We start from the raw sequence: 17,310 nt of genomic DNA, 5'->3' as shown, positions 1-17,310 counted from the left end.
GAGGCAAGCATATTGCAATCTGCATAAATTCCAACATTAGTAATATTTAAGGTCTTCTTTGGGTTATGATAACTCCAATAATATACAAAAGCTTCATGTCATCTGGGTGTTATATTCTCTTTACAGAAAGTAACGAGTACAAAACACTAGCCATTGTGCAGCAAGCAGTGATCTGCTTTAATCAATGGTACTTGTTATACTTCAGAAATTAAAATGTAGGCACTGAAATGTTTTTTAAAAATGGGCAATGCTTTGTGTTTTTTTAATAAACACATTGACTAATTTCTAAAATGTTAAAGTATTATGTGGATTTGTAAGAATTTGTTTAAACCTTTGCCAAGGAAAATTCTTTCCTTTACTTTTCATGTTAATAGTTAAAAGTTTTGAATGTCCTTTATGTTTTAAGACTATGTGTTTGTCAAAATACCCTATTCAAATAAATATACCCTCCAACTAATATCTGATTTTACTCAAGACCCATTCCTGAGCTAGAACCCCATACCTAATACTGCTTAGGAGACCAGAAACCTGAGACCTGATAGCCCAGGGACATAGTATAACATCAAACACTATTATTCTACAAAGGAACAGAGCAATGAAATTACTCCTAATAGCCTTCTGCTATACCTCATATTAGTGTCTTGCTCAGGCATCAACAAAGAAGCTTCCTTCTGAAGCAGATAGAAACAAATACAGAAGTCTTTTGGGAATCCGGTGCCTGTGGTGTGATGCCTTGAGAAGCCTTTGGTGCAGTGGGAAGGGGCTTGGACCTGCCTAGGCTCAGAGTGCCAGGCTCTGCTGTCCCCACAAGAGACCTTGATTTGGGAGATGTGGGAATGTGGGGTGGCTTGGGAGAGAGGGCTGGGAGTGGGAGGATGTAGGAGGGAGGAGATGGGGTCTCTGGGTGGTATGTAGAGTGAGTAGAAAATTTCTTAATAAAGAAAAATGAAAAAAAAAATACAGAAGCCTACAGCCAGACAACATACAGGGAGTGAGAGATCTTGAAACAATCAGACCTAAACAGATGTCTCCAGCACATCCCCCCATCCACTCCAGCTTCAGGGATCCCTGTGGAACAGAAGATGGAAAGAGTGTAAGAACCAGAAGGGATGAAGAACACCAAGGAACAAGGCCTTCTAAATGCAGCAGGACTGGTGCACACATGAAAACACAGAGACTGAGACAGAATGCACAGGGCCTGCACAGGTCTGTACCAGACGGGGTCTTATAGCTGAGAGAAAAAGTAGACACATACCTTCATCCCTGAAGCCAAATATATCTCCAATCAATACCCACCTGCAAAAGAAAATGTAATTTTCTCTAAAGGAATGTCACCATTCTTAAGGGGAGGCTGCATGTGCAGAAGTAGATGCCCAACAGATAATGAACTTAATGGCAACCCTGGAAGTTCTTTGTCTCATAAGATTGTGTCAGGGTTTTTCCATATTCCTTTTTCTTTAATTTTTTTTCTTTTTTTTTCCTCTCTGGGGTTTAACCATGCAGGCCATTGTATATACATTACAGCTCCGAGTTTTGTGTCTTTGTAAGGTTCTTGAGTATGTCAACAAGTGGGTCTTTGTACCTATATCTTAATTTATGGGCTCTTTTCATTTTTTTTTTTGGTTTGTTTTGTCCTATTCCAAAGTGTTTACTCTTGGGTGATATATTAATTATAAATACATAATTTACATATAATAACATATATTATACTTTTAAATAGAAGCCTGATTGCTTTCCAATGAAGGAGAGAAAGGGGAGGTGTATAGGGGAAGGGAGGAGTAGAGGGAAGGGAAATACTAATTATGTTATATTATGTGAAAAAATATTTTAATAAAGTAAATATTTCATATCAAACTACTTGAGAAAAAAGTACAAACATGCATCCATCACAGCCATATGTATGTAGTCAATATGGAGATAGATAAGCTCCTTCTCTTTTCCTCTATATATTTTGAACTTAAATTGACTATATGCTTTAATGTAATATTCATTTTATTAAATGACAATTCAAAATTTATGCTCTACTTCTTTGTTAACTTAATATCAAAGGAAAATAATTGATCTCACACAGCAAAGCAGTAGATTTTCACTTTTCTTTGAATGCTTATGCACAGTACAATAAAAATAAAACTCATGAAATCTGACTTGAAATAATTGAATGAATAATAGAGGTAAATTGTAGCTACTACACAGTTAAGAACAATACATAATGGTACAATTTGTGGAAATTAGTTAAAGAGATTTTATAATTAATATATAAAAGAGATTTCTTTAATTTTTCACAGTTTGAGGCCTCTATATGTGTATTAATATGAAGATTAGTCCTCAAGAAGGATAGTGATGTTTTGTCAAGAGCCGGGAACATATATACAGTGGTCTTCACTGCTGTGGGATGGTCTGTACGTCAAATTCCTCTGATTGGTCAATAAATAAAACACTGATTGGCCAGTGGCTAGGCAGGAAGTATAGGCAGGACTAACAGAGAGGAGAAAAGAAAGAACAGGAAGGCAGAATGAGTCACTGACAGCCGCCGCCTGGACAAGCAGCATGTAAAGATGCCAGTAAGCCTTGAGCCACTTGGCAAGGTACAGATTTATGGAAATGGATTAATTTAAGCTATAAGAACAGTTAGCAAGAAGCCTGGTACAGCCATACAGTTTGTAAATAATATAAGTCTGTGTGTTTACTTAGTTGGGTCTGAGCAGCTGTGGGACTAGCTGGTGACAAAGATTTGTCCTGACTGTGGGCAAGGCAGGAAAACTCTAGTTACACTTCACAACATAGTATGTTGCTTTCTAATGTTGATCTATTCTTGCCCCTTATTATTCCACTCTGTAATAACTGAAAAATGATGGAGTTGCCTTATGATATACTGTTCAGAACATGAACATCATAAATAATAGGTAAGATTTGACTGTATAGAAAGCCATACAAGCCGGGCGGTGGTGGCGCACGCCTTTAATCCCAGCACTCGGGAGGCAGAGCCGGGCGGATCTCTGTGAGTTCGAGGCCAGCCTGGGCTACCAAGTGAGCTCCAGGAAAGGCGCAAAGCTATGCAGAGAAACCCTGTCTCGAAAAACCAAAAAAAAAAAAAAAAAAAAAAAAAAAAAAAAAAAAAAAAAGAAAGCCATACAATAAAATAAGAAGTAAAGAACATCTGGGAGAGACAGTTACCCAACTTCTTAAAGTGAAAAAAGGAAGGCAAACTTTGAGAGTTTAAATATATTGATATTGAATGCTTGTGGTAGTTTGAATATAATTGCCCCTCACAAGCTCATAGGGAGTAGTACTATGGCAAAGTGTAGCCTTGTTGGAGGAAGTGTGTCACTGTTGGTGCGAGCTTTGAGGTCTCCTATGCTCAAACTATGCCTAGTGAAACAGTTTACTTATCGTTGCCTGTGGAACAAGATATAGAACTCTCAGCTCCTTCTACAGCACCATGTCTGCCCATATGCCAACATGTCCCACCATGATGATAATGAATTGAAACTCTGAACTGTAATCCACTCAACTAAAGGTTTTCATTTATAAGAGTTGCTGTGGTCACAGTGTCTTTTCACAGCAATAGAAACTCTAAGACAAAGGCTGGAACTGGGCCTGGGGTGTTGCTGTGATAGGTCTGACATGCTTTTGTCTGAAGGAATATGAAGTGTGGTACTGTGGATTAGAAAAGCAATTGAACACTTTAAGTGCAACTTAATAGTCTACACTAATAGGAACATGGAAAACAGTGGTATTGAATGTGATGTGATGAACTGTTGGGGCTTGACTCAAGAGATTTCAGAGGACAAGTATTTTAGTATTTTGTCTAGCGATCATTCTTATAATATTGTGGTAAAGAATGTCGCTGTTTTTTTCCCTTGTCTGAAAAGACTTCCTGAGGCTAAAATGAAGAGATTTGGATTAATTCCATTGGCAGAGAAAATCTCAAAATAGCATAGTATAGACTCTGTCATGTGATTATTAATAGGAACTCTAATGAAGATTTATAATGTGTTTGGTTGGAGCATCTGACTTGCCTCTTCATAGTCCCTCCCCTGAAGTTGTCAGCCACCCAGGTCCCTCCCCTGAAGTTGTCAAATACCCGTCTCTTCCCTGTAGTCAGATTTTTGTTTGGGCGTCCAGCTCACAAATGACACAAAGACTTATTATTACTTATGAAAGCTTGGCTCTTATAAACAAATTAACCCATTTATATTAATGTTCTATCACATGGCATTACCTCTCTTCCATCTTGCATCTCATGTTTCCTCTCCATGTCTCCTGACTTCTCATACCCATTGATTCTTCCTCTTCCTTTCTCTCCCTAGAAATACTACTATACCTCCTGTCTAGCTATTGGCCATTCAGATTGTAATTAAACCAATCATAGCAATATATCTTCACACAGCATGTGAGTATTCCACAATAATTCTCCCTTTTGTCTAAATAAAAAGGAAAGGTTCTAACTCTAACATAGTAATACTTTAAAAATTAAATATAATATTATCTCAGTAAATTGGAAGGGTAGAGCAAACAACATCCAAAACTAGAGAGATGACAAAAACATCTGGCTGCCTGGACAGTCTCCTAAGTGTCCTCTGCAACAAACATGGGGTATCCATGTTTGGCCTACAGGCCTCTAATATGTGACAGACTTTTTTGTGAAGCAGGAATTTTGAAAAACTGTCGCACTTTGTCTTGGCAACGTTCACCACTCATCTTTTTTGTCCTGCTGTCCAACCTGGAAAGCATACTATCATAGTTGAGGCAAGAGCAATTTCCTGTGCAAATGACTAGCTTTGCCACAATGAAAGCAAACTCCATATGGAAGTTCTTCAATGACCATCACCCTTTTTTGAAGTAAATCAGTGCTACCAGGAGCAGAAGTGTCTCATTATCATAAAAAGCCATAGGTTATTAAAACATCTTAAATGCCATATTCTATAGGTCTCTGGAGTGCATGAAGACCATCTGTCTCTCTAAAAAATATCTCTGTTTGACCTTGCAAACATTCCTAACATGGTCACAAACTTGGTTGTTAGATAACTAACTACTAACCTATACTTCCTAATTATTCTTAATTATCCTAAATAGTTTCTAATAATAACTTTTTTTTTTTTTTTGGTTTTTCGAGACAGGGTTTCTCTGTGTAGCTTTGCGCCTTTCCTGGAACTCACTTGGTAGCCCAGACTGGCCTCGAACTCACAGAGATCCGCCTGCCTCTGCCTCCTGAGTGCTGGGATTAAAGGTGTGCGCCACCACTGCCCGGCATTCTAATAATAACTTTTAAGGACTAGAAATTTATATTACATTGTTAAATGAGTTGCATAGGTACAATACCTTAAACAAAAGTAGAAGTATATATACACACACACACACATATATATATATAAACATATATATATATATACATATATATATGTTAACAGATATAACCTTAAATTGGTATCAGTATACAAAACTATCTGAAACAAAAGTAGAAAAATATATACAGTATTTTTAAACAAAAATAATCTTAAATTTGTAATAGTATACAAAATTCATACCAATTTAAAACATTTGAGATTAATAGTTGCTTTTGCTTTAAAATAGATTCATAATAAATCCTTTTATTCTATCATTTCTATATCATCAATGATTAGTTTCCTCCCTTGCCATGACCAGTAACAATTTGCAACCAACCCCACTAAATGATGACAAACATCCATAATCTATCAAACAACCAAAAAACTCATACCACCTCTTGGGAATGTGAGCATCATGTTATCTAGACTGCTTCTTGTTGTCTGTGAGTGACAGCATCTATAGGGATCCCAGAGATAATTGGGATAATGATCAAGTCCTGGGAGTGATAGGTATATTATTTTTTGATTAGTCTCTGTGTGATGGGAAAGTGTAAAGCTAATCTGAAGTCTTAGCTAGATAGTCTGTGAGGCTGGACCATCTCAGCTAGCAGCTTTGAACTTGTTCTGGAAGCAGAATTTTGAAGAAACTGCAACAGAGGCATTCTGAGAGGCTTGATCACCTGGGCTACTTGATAACATAGGTATTTAGTCCTTTTTTCTTGCTAAAAATACACAAACTTTTAAAGGAAACATATATATATATATGTATATATTATGTATATATGTATTAACATGAGTATGGAATGGGCAGTGTACACAAGTCAGTTAAAGAAAATTCTCTGTTTTATGTTTGAGCAGATAAAGGGCATCTGATAACTTTATACATTTGTTTGGACTGTAAAATCAAACCTCTAGCCATAACATATGAAAGTATGGCATGAAATAATAAGTCATGAGGACTCTGGAGCCAAGAAGATCTATCATATCTTATGCATTCTCACAGCTGTTCCCATAGTAGAGAGATTAATATATACGGCCATGTCCTATAGTCTTTTATTTAAATGTCTGTAGCCAAAATTTTCATTAGGTCTCCAACAGTCTAATCTGATCTTCATTAATTTTGGTTCCTGTTAAAATAAAGGCATAACCTCTCCCCTAATGGAACACATTTCCCAATTTCCATTTTCAAGCTAAGACATCTTTAAAGTATATAGACTGGTATATTTTAGCACTCCCTTTCATTATCCACAGTCTCTCACCAGTTGCCATTTGCTTATTAGGATTCAAAAAATTAAAGTCAATAAACACTGCCTTACAGGATCCAGATGCCCTGTATATTTCCTGTCTTCATATGGATTTTTCCTTTATGTGGCTTTCCTTTTTACTTTCTTTACAGACTTCATTATGTTTAAATTATTCATTTATTTTTTGTGACTGTCTACACCAATTTTCTTTCATTTCTTCAGCATCTAAACACATTTTAAAGCATACTATATTTGTTCACAAGTTTTCCTGGGGTCTGTACATGACTTTCTGCACATCTGCAGTGTTCTCTGACCACTTGAGCCAAACCTTAAACTGCCAATTGTGCTTATCCTGGATCCAGTCCACAGGCAGCAGCCAATAGCTGGATCTCTGTAATGCTGAGCACTTGCCTCCGTGAAAGTCTTCAGGACTAGGAATCCACATCTGGCTCCTTGTACAGAAATTTTCTTAGTTTTATCAGACCCTGTGTTTGGATATTTGAGCCTGACATTGGGTACCATACATAGTCAGATTTTTGTTTGTGCTGCCAGCTCACAAATAGTGACACAGAGAATTACTGTTGTTTATGAAAGCTTGGTCTATAGCTTAGGCTTGATTCTAACTAGCTCCTATAACTTAAATTAACCTATTTTTATCAATCTATGTTCTATCACGTGGTGTTACCTCTCTTCCATCTTGTACCTCCTGTTCCCTTCCCATGTCTCCTGGCTATTCCTGCTCCTTGATTCTTCCTCTTCTTCCTTTCTCTCCCTGGAAATCCCTCTATACCTCCTGCCTAGCTATTGGCCATTCAGATCTTTATTAAATCAATCACAGCAATGTATCTTCACACAGTATATAAATACCCCACAACACTCTACTGAAGTTTCCAACTGCCCAAGTCCCCACCTAAGTGCTCAGCTTTTGAGCATACTTAGACACAAACCAGTTTAGGAGGGTTTTACATTATCACCCCTTGTCTACAATCTGTAAAACTCTCCTGCTCTGGCTCAGGGCCAACACTTCTCTGGCCTCATTCTCTGGGGCCAATGAATCTGCCTGGGAATGGCTTTGTTCTTTTTAAACCTGTTGTTTCATTTGGCTTTCTGAATCAGCAGTAAACCTACTATTTGGACCAAGATACGTATTATTATGAAAATGAGTAAGCTGAGAAAGAAAAACTACAAGATGAAGAATAATTTGGGGAGAAAAGGAGCACCAGGAAATGCAATATAATTAAACCCTGTGTTCAAGGAGATAAATAGATTAATAAAAAGAATTAAGGGAATAGTGACCTCAGGAAAGATACCACGCAGTTAAGTTTCCAACTTCTGAAAAGAAATAAAAGAAAAGCTTAAAGCTGAGTGTGGCAATGCATGCCTTTCATCCCAATATTCAAAAGGCAGAGACTGCCAGATCTCTGAGTTAGAGGCTGGCCTGGTTTACAAAGAAAGTTCCTGAACAGCCCAGCTTAGGGAGTGAAGAAAACCACTGAAAGCAGAAAGCTGGTGAAGATGTAAGAGAAATATCTCTGAATTTGAAGCCAGCCTGGTATAAATATCAAGTTCTAGGACAGCCAAAATTAGGTAGTAAAGTAAATCATCTAAAACAGGAAGTTGTTGAAAATGTAATTAAACAAGGATTCCATGTTCCAGCCCCAGCAAGCAACAGAATTTGGCAGCTTTGGTCACATCGATCTGACTTTAAGAAGAGAAGACAGTGGTCATGGAATATTCCTCTATGCCTAAGGAAAGCCTCTGAGGCCAGGCATATGTCAGGGGTGTCTCTGAATGGAGGCCTAGAGAGTCCATTGTGTGATGCTATGAAGATGAAGCCTGGATTGCATTGGAATACCCCAGATGGTAGAGATGCTATCCCAGAGCTATGTGACACCTGTCAAGGAAAGCGTCTAATAGGGAGTGGAACCAGCTCAAGAGAAAGTCTGTTGCAGTCAACAAAGCTGAAAAGAGTTGGAGATCTGAAGAGCATTTGACATCAGACATGGAAATGCAGAGTTTTTGTTTGCTGAGATGGTTTTTAGCCTTGGTTTGGTCCAGTACTTCCTCTCTATGTACCCTTCCATACATTTTGGGAAAGGAGTATATATTCTGTACCATTACATGTTGGAAGTATATGATCTGTTTATTGATTTTTTTGCAGGGGGTTATAGTTAAGAGATTTCATGAATCTCAAAAGAGATTTTCAATTTTGGAATTTAAAACATTGTTGAGACTGTGATAGACTATGGTGAATTTTGAAGTTGAGCTAAATACATTTTTTTCATTATGATATTGTAACAAGCTTATGGGGACTAGGGAGTGAAATGTGGTAGTTTGCATTTAATTGGCCCACATAAGCCCATAGGGAGTGGCACTATTAGTAGGTGTGGCCTTTTTGGAGTAGGTGTAGCCTTTTTGAAAGAAGTGTGTCACTGTGGGGGGTGGGCTTTGGGGTCTCCTATATTCAAGCTATGCCTATTGACACAATTTAGTTCCTCTAGCCTGCAGATCAAGATATAGAATTCTCAGCTCCTTCTTCAGCACCATGTCTGCCCGCAATTCATGTCTAATCATAATGATAACAGACCAAACTTCTGAACTGTAAGCCACCAAGTTAAAGGTTTCACTTTATGAAAGTTGCCATGGATGGAGTCTCTTCACAGCAATAGAAACCCTACATAATAAGAATTTTTAACTTGTACTGGATAGTAAGACAAGAAATAGGAACACAAGGTTGATGTCTGTCAGTTGATGATCTTTAGTTTCTTATTATATTTATTTTTCACCATTACATTTATTACAATCTGAGAAAACATCCAACATTACTTTTATGCTAACTGTGTCATAAAAAAATAACACAATGTATTTTTATGGTAGAAAACTTAATTCAAAGTCAACATCATAAAGACAATTAAAAGATATTTGAAATAGTGTTATCATTTCTATATTTCTTAATATTTTTACCTGAATGTCAATCAATTTCGAAGGAAAGAATTAGCAGTAGTTAATTAATTAGGGACACCCAATGAATCCATATAATTTTTTTCATTTCAAAATAAAAACTAAAGATAAATTATCTTAAACTGAGAAGAATATTCAGCTCAAAATTGTTGAGAGAATGAAGAATATCCTTTTAAAAATTGGTGAGAGTATAAACTAGTTGTAGAACATTTGATTGTCATACTATACTCAAGGTTCCAAGGCCCATGCCCAATACTGGAATAACAAGCCCAACAACAACAAAAAGACAAGCTGAGTGCTCATTATATAAAGAAATTGACAGTTAGCTTTTGAAGAATTCTCCAATATCAACTTTCAAGATGATAATAGATTATGGTTATGTGTGTGTGTGTGTGTGTGTGTGTGTGTGTGTGTGTGTGTATGTGTGTATGTGTGTGTGTCTGTGTGTGTCTGTGTGTCTGTGTCTGTGTGTGTCTGTGTGTGTTAGAGAGAGTGGGCATAAATGTGCTATAGTATGTGTTGAGAGGTTAAAAATCAACTTTCAAGATATTCTCTTTCCCACAAAATTTCCAAGGGTCCCCTGTGAGCCAGAGGAAGACCCCTAAAAAGGTAAGCATGTATAAACACATAAATTATTGCATTTCTTTTCAGCTAGTACCATTATGATCTTTCTATGTAAGATTCTTCTGATCTATAGTAATCTTGAGAAGAAAATTCTGAATCAAAGTTAAATTATCTTTTACATAATTTTATGCAAGCCATGAAGAATGGCATTTCACAAAAATGTTTTTTTTAATTTTCTTTTCTTCCTTTTTAAATTGAAAATAATTTATTTCATATAATATATTCTTATCATGGTTTTCTCTTTCTCAACTCTTCCCAGATCCTCCCAAACTCTCTACAATACACTCCACGCCTTCTTTTTTTCTCTTTTGAAAACAAACAGCTTGATAGTAATAATGATAATTATCATAATAATATAATAAAGTTAGAATAAAACAAAGCAAACTGAAATTAAGAACAAAGAAAAAGCATGAGTACATATGCATGAAGAGACAAAAATGCACACACACACATACACATACATGCACACATACACAAGCTACCAAAACACAAAATTGGAAGATGTAACATATCTCTAAAAGACAAGTAAAGTTTAAAAATAAGTGCTCAAACAAAGCAATATGAGACAAAAATACCACTGAGTTTGCTTTGTGTTGGTCATCTACTGATGAGCATGGAACTTGCTCTTAAATTTGGTTTGTAATCCCAGTGAGACACCTTTGAAGAAAACTATGTTTCTCTTGCAAACAATTGACAATTAGACACCACATTTGATTTAAGGATGGAAACTCAAGTTCAATTCCCCTTTTCAGTGATGGGACCCCATCTATCTTGGACTTGTGTAGGTCTTGTGTGTGCAACCTTTTTTTGTGAGTTCATATGTGCATCAGTCCCATTGTGTCTGGAAGGCACTGTTTCCTTGGTGTCTTTTATCCTCTCTGGCTCTTAAAATCTTTCTGCCTCCTCTTCTGAATAGATCTCTGAACCCAGAAAGGAAGTGCTTTCTGAAAAATTCCTGTTTGGGAATGAGTATTTCAAGGTATCTCACTCTCTACACATTGTCCAATTGTAGATCTCTGCATTGTTTTCTATAGACTCAGAGGGAAAGCTTCTCATGCGGGCTGAGAGGCAGTGATTTATAGGTAAAGCAGAATTTCATTAGGAGTAATTTTATACATGCAACCCTGTAACAGAGCAATGATACTTGGTTTTCCCTTTGATACATGGCTTCTCCAGTCTTGAGTGCTTAGCCTCTTGAGCAATGCCAGGAACAGGTTCCATTTCATAGAGTGGCCTTCAACACAATCAGATAATGTTTGGCTAATCCCACCACCTTGGTACCACTACTGCACCAGTTTACCCTACCCACAGGTCACCACTGTAGATTGCCAGGGAGCTGTGTTGGTGGTCGCCTTTCTCCTCTGGTAGCATGCACAATGCTTTCTAATCTCATGAACTGTAGTCAGTAAGGGTTGAAGGATCAAGTTAGGCACCAGATGACTTCTCCGTGTTCAGTGAGATATGAAAGTGTTGCCTTCGGCAATGCAGCCTTACCATAAGTTTGGGAAGCCACCTATTGGCAAAATATGAGTTGTTTCTGGGTTTCTGTGAAGTTTCTTTGGCCAACAGCTTAATTAGATGTAACTCATTTCTGACATTGGAGGTATCACTTGGTTGCAATAGATACCTTGTTGGGGCTTTGTTTCCCTATTATTTTGTTATTTCATTTAGCTTTCTTTCACCTATGTATATGATTCAAGAAGCTTCTTCTATCATAGGTTTCATATATACTATCAAATGATCATTGGTATTTCCTGTCCTTCCACTGTATTCTTTCCTCTCTTTATTTAATTCTCTCATTCTAGTCCCTGCCACATCCAAAACTCTCCATAATTGTATATCCTATATTCTCTTCCTTGGGAGAGCCTTTCCTTCTCATTAGTCCCTTAATCTATACCAAACTCTGTGGTTGTATGGATTGTAGGATGACTATCTGCCTTCATCACATTTCACAGACTGAAGGGGTTTAAACTGTAGCTTCTGCTTCATGAAAATCGTGAAAGGAAATATTCCCAGTCCTAGTCTCATTCATTACCTACTCCTTCTTGTCGATTATTTAATTTATTTTTGACTGAATTTTGAATATATTTATCTATGTGATATTATGTAAAAACATTAATAAGACATACAGAGCCTCAGATACTGCTAATGGTATTTAAATGTTTGATGGATGTTGAAATCAAGTCATTTTTATGTAAGAAATTTTAGAAATAGGAAAGGAAATAAACTATAGAAAAACATTTTCATCAAGACTTGTCTATTCCAAGAGATAGTGCAGTGGGTCAAAGCACCTTCTGTGTTAACACAAGGACCTCAGTTCAAGTCCCCAGAATCTACTGAGAAAGTTTGTGGAGAGCAAATAGAGAGAAGAAGATTGCTGGAGTTGCTGGGGCTGAGTTTAGCACCAAATTGAATAAAAGTCCATCTTCAGTAAATCAAACAAGGATTGATAGAGCAGAACACCAGCTATATTCCTCTGGCCTTTGTATTCACACCATCACATATGCAAAAGTCAAAAATAAAGAAATGGATAGATAAATAAGTATATAAATAAGTAAATACATTGGCCATAAGAAAACATTGTTTCTCAGAACTTCTGAACATTGCCTTTATAACCAGATAGCACTTTTAACTTCAAGCTCCAAAAGTTAAAAGTGCTTTCCATTTATTATATCTAGAGTGTAGAACTCTATTAATATTTTATTAACATAAATACATACATGTGATGCTGCACACATGTGATGTTTATTTTTGTGTTTACTTAGAGGGTATTTCAGGGTTGAAGTTACTTTTATTTATGTCAAATTTTAGCAGTATGTGAACCATATAATGTGAGTGAGCCAAAACTAATCTTTGAAAGCTCAAATGGGATAACATTCTTTTCTTGATTCTGTTTCTATGAAGAATATTAAATAATGAAACAATGTGATTATTTCAAATATTGAATTTGCCCCGAGATTTGATTTACTTTTATTGATATTTTTCAGATGTGTAGCTGGTGGAAATTATAACCTTAGTAATTAATCCATTCTTTCAGCTAAGAAAAAGGCATAGATTCTTCAATACTCTTACACTTGTACATTATTCCATTCCATTAAATTCAACATCAATTTTAATGTTAGTGTTTAGTACTTATGTCAGCATAGACATTCTACTACCTGAAGTTTTTCATCTTCAGTTATGACAATGGTTCTCAGAAAGTTGATGCATGTATTGTTTCATTTAATTGTTCTTAGATCATTAGATGATGTTAAACAGGGCACTGATTAAATGTTCCCATCCATTTAAAAATTTGTTTACTTCATTAACAAGCCTTATGATTTTTTTCATAAATTTATTATGTACTATTTCCTCAACTTAGGAAAAATATCCATTTTAATAACACACACACACACGCACACACGCACGCACGCACATGCACACACATGTTCTCAGGAGCTAGAGAAATAACTCAGCAGTTAAGAAAAAACTCTGCTCTTGTGGAGGACCCAGATTGAGTTATCAACTCCCATACAGCATTCTAAATCATCTATCACCCCATTTCCAGGAGATCTGACATATTCTTCTGGTGTCCTTGAGCATCAGCTTCACATTTCAGGCCCCTGCATGTTTATCTGCATTTTATGTGTATGCTTTTTTTTTTTTTTTTTTTTTTTTTTTGGTTTTTCGAGACAGGGTTTCTCTGTGTAGCTTTGCGCCTTTCCTGGAATTCACTTGATAGCCCAGGCTGGCCTCGAACTCACAGAGATCCGCCTGGCTCTGCCTCCCGAGTGCTGGGATTAAAGGCGTGCGCCACCACCGCCCGGCGTGTATGCTTTTTTTAAATAATTGTTCTATTTATTTTTTTTTAATTTTAACTATTTAAGAATTTTTTTATTCTTTTTACATACCAATCAAAGATCTCCCTCATTCCTCCTCCTGCCCCTCCAGCCTCCCCCTCTCAACCCATCCCTCATTCCTTCCTATAGGAATGTAAGATTTAGTAGAGGCAGGTCCACGCCCCTCCATGTGTCTCAAGGCTGTGTGAGGTGTTCCATCATAGAAGGAACAAAAGATCTGGTCATAGAAGGCTACAAAACATCTGCTCGTGTACCACAGATGGATTCTGGCATACGATTTTGATAAACTATACTTTTCTTGGTCATATGCCCTAGAGAATCAACCATTGTTAATTATTGTATTCTCAGTCAACTTTATGAAACCTGTCAGCATGAACAGAATTGCATGTTCTAACTTTTACCTAAAATATTTTAAAAAATAAAGCAATGTTCATCTGAAAGCGTTTTGGATGCTCTTTCAGCCTCAAATTTTTAAGCTTAAATTTAAAGAACCTTGCAGGATATGTACAGCCATTATTTTCTTAGGAAATTAGCCATGATTCAGACATCTGCACAAATTATTTGATATGCTTGCGTCATTGATTTTTCAACTATAAAGTGGTTACTTAACCCAAGAATCATTTTATTACATAGATTAATATAATAAAATATGTAGATCAGTTTCTGGTACATGCTAAACTCTCTGAAACTATATTTAAAATATTATTAGTGTTCTTATCAATATTAATTTTGTTATTATATGCTTTTATTATCAAGCAATGGTTGTTGGTAGATTCATCTGGAATAGCCCCTCTGTTTCTTACTCTTTTTTTTACTACACAAGATTATTAACTGTATAATTAGAATTTATAATATCTTTCTTGAAATGCTAGTATTTAAATATTAGTTTCTTGAGTCCTCTAAATCTCTCTATCACTTCAAAATTTCCCGTTTTAGAGAACATTCCATTCACATCTGCTTTGATACCAAGAACTGTCTTTCCTTCAAATAAATTGAAACTCTGATTTATAAACTAAATGCTCAAAGAACCAAAATTGTGCACATTTGAGTTGAACTTTGAAATTCTTTACGTATTTATTTTTTTAAATACCATTATCAGTTCTCTGAGAATTTATATAAAGCATATTGATCATATATGTCCTCATTACCCAACTGCTCCCCAGATATACCCTACCTACCTACCTGTGATGGCTATCCTTGGTTGTCAACTTGATTATGTCTGGAATGAACTACAATCCAGAAACGAAGGTCACTTGTGATCCAGATCTTGATGCAGGAAGACAACATGCTTTTGATCAGATCTTGAGGTTGGAAGAAAGACCTCAATAAGTTCTCATATAGGTCTTGAATTTGTAAAAGTCTGGCCTCATTCCTTGGAGTAGCTGATATATAAACGTACGCCAACAAGTCCACCCACCCATAAGCTTCTGATATTTTCAGTATTTGTTTCACGGAAGTCCATGTTATTCCAAATGTGTCATCTTAATTATAAATATCCCTCTCCATGATTTCAGTTCCTTGAAAAGAGGGTTAATATTTATTACTCCTTATAACCGAAACATTATTCCCCACATAAGCACTCAATGATAAACTTTTCAATGGCTACATAGATTTATTTAGTATTTTCATCTTATTACTTTTATTAATTGTTATATAAATTAATACTACTTATGGCAACATTAATTACCAAGGCTATTATGAGTATCATTATTGTCACAAACCAGATGTTCATATAGACATGGGTCTCTCTTTGTCTCTTGCCATTACATTGATTTTATTATTACTAAAATAATTTTCAACATGATAAAAGTATATCCTTACTACAATCATTATCTAAACATATTCAGCAACAAATAAAATCAATATAATCTAGAGAGATTTTTGATAATACTTCAAATCTCAAGAAAAACTGACTTGTAGAACCAGGAAAACATTACTATGTAATTCTATATAAGAGTTTATCAAAACTAAGGAGTCATGGAACATAAGCTATCTGTTTGAACTTAGATCTCACATTATTCCAGAAAGACTACCAAATCAATAATATGTGGATTATATGCATTAGATAGATCATGCTCAATTTCTTGAAATTGCTGCTAAGATTTTTTTGTGTCTCTGTTAAAAAAACAGAGCTGTCTCTTTTCAGTGAGCTCAACTTTCACAACTACAAATCAAGCTGAGTGTGTGCTTACAAACTTGCCTACCTGTCTGTCCGACTCAGTGGAGAGGAAATCTGCTACACTGGAGTTTAAAGACCACTGGGGATTTGTTCTAACTTTCCATCACTGATGTGTTTCATTGTAATGTACTTAGTTTTATCACCATTACACTGGAGTTTCAGACAGTGATTTTGAAAGTTATGACAGTTATGAAAAATAAACTCTTTTTGTCTATAAGATTCGAAGCTAGAGTATTAATTTGGAGGTACATGTTTCAGTTGATCAACACTTATCACTTTAAAACCCTTTCAAAGTTTGTCAGCTGTCAGATTTCTGTGACACACACAAGACAGGGAATTAACACTGTGCATATGTTTCAAGTCTCTTCATTTAAGGGAATGAAAATTTGAATTAATATATCTGAGTGAACTTTCTTAAAACAAGAAAATGTGTTGACGTGTTAAAACTATTAGTAACTCAATGAAGAACTATATTAATATTGTCATAGTTCTACATTTTTTTGCCTATCTCATTTTAGGGTACTTGAGGGATCAGTTTTCAGCAAAGAGTTAACTTACAAACATATTAATGTTCATTTATGTTTAAAAGTGTGTAGAGGTGCCATAGGCATAAAAATCAAAAAGAGAATGTATTATTTATCTCCAATTAATTTCTAGTGAAAATACTAAGTGACCCCTAGCTGTCAATAGCTGGCTAGAAGCTATGTTTTGAGTATAATGGAGCTTGCATTGACTTTCTAACAATAATATGACTCATGATTTATTCCTTAATATATTGCTATTCTCATAATTTATAAATTAAGCTTCAAACAAAAGTATCAGAAGAGATAAAGAAGAGTAGCATGTATTAAAAAGAGAAGAAAAGAAATGAACCACCAAGACATTTTAATATAATTGTGACTTACAGTCTTTCTGAGGCATTTTTCACAAAAGTCTCAAAGCCATAGAGACTGTGTATCACAAATGTTCCATTTATGGTTGAGCACTCCATAGATACTTATCTCCACATTTGCCAATTCTGGGTCTCTGCCTTAACTCCCAAACTCATTGCACAAAGCAACTTCTTTAATGAGGACTGTAAGCTGTACCAACCTACAGATTAAAAGATTTCTGAGTGAGCAAATGAGTGGGTCTCT

The sequence above is a fragment of the Peromyscus maniculatus genome, chromosome 6, assembly GCF_049852395.1.
Source record: "Peromyscus maniculatus bairdii isolate BWxNUB_F1_BW_parent chromosome 6, HU_Pman_BW_mat_3.1, whole genome shotgun sequence".
Lineage (NCBI taxonomy): Eukaryota > Metazoa > Chordata > Mammalia > Rodentia > Cricetidae > Peromyscus > Peromyscus maniculatus.
This window is presented reverse-complemented; position numbering follows the sequence as displayed.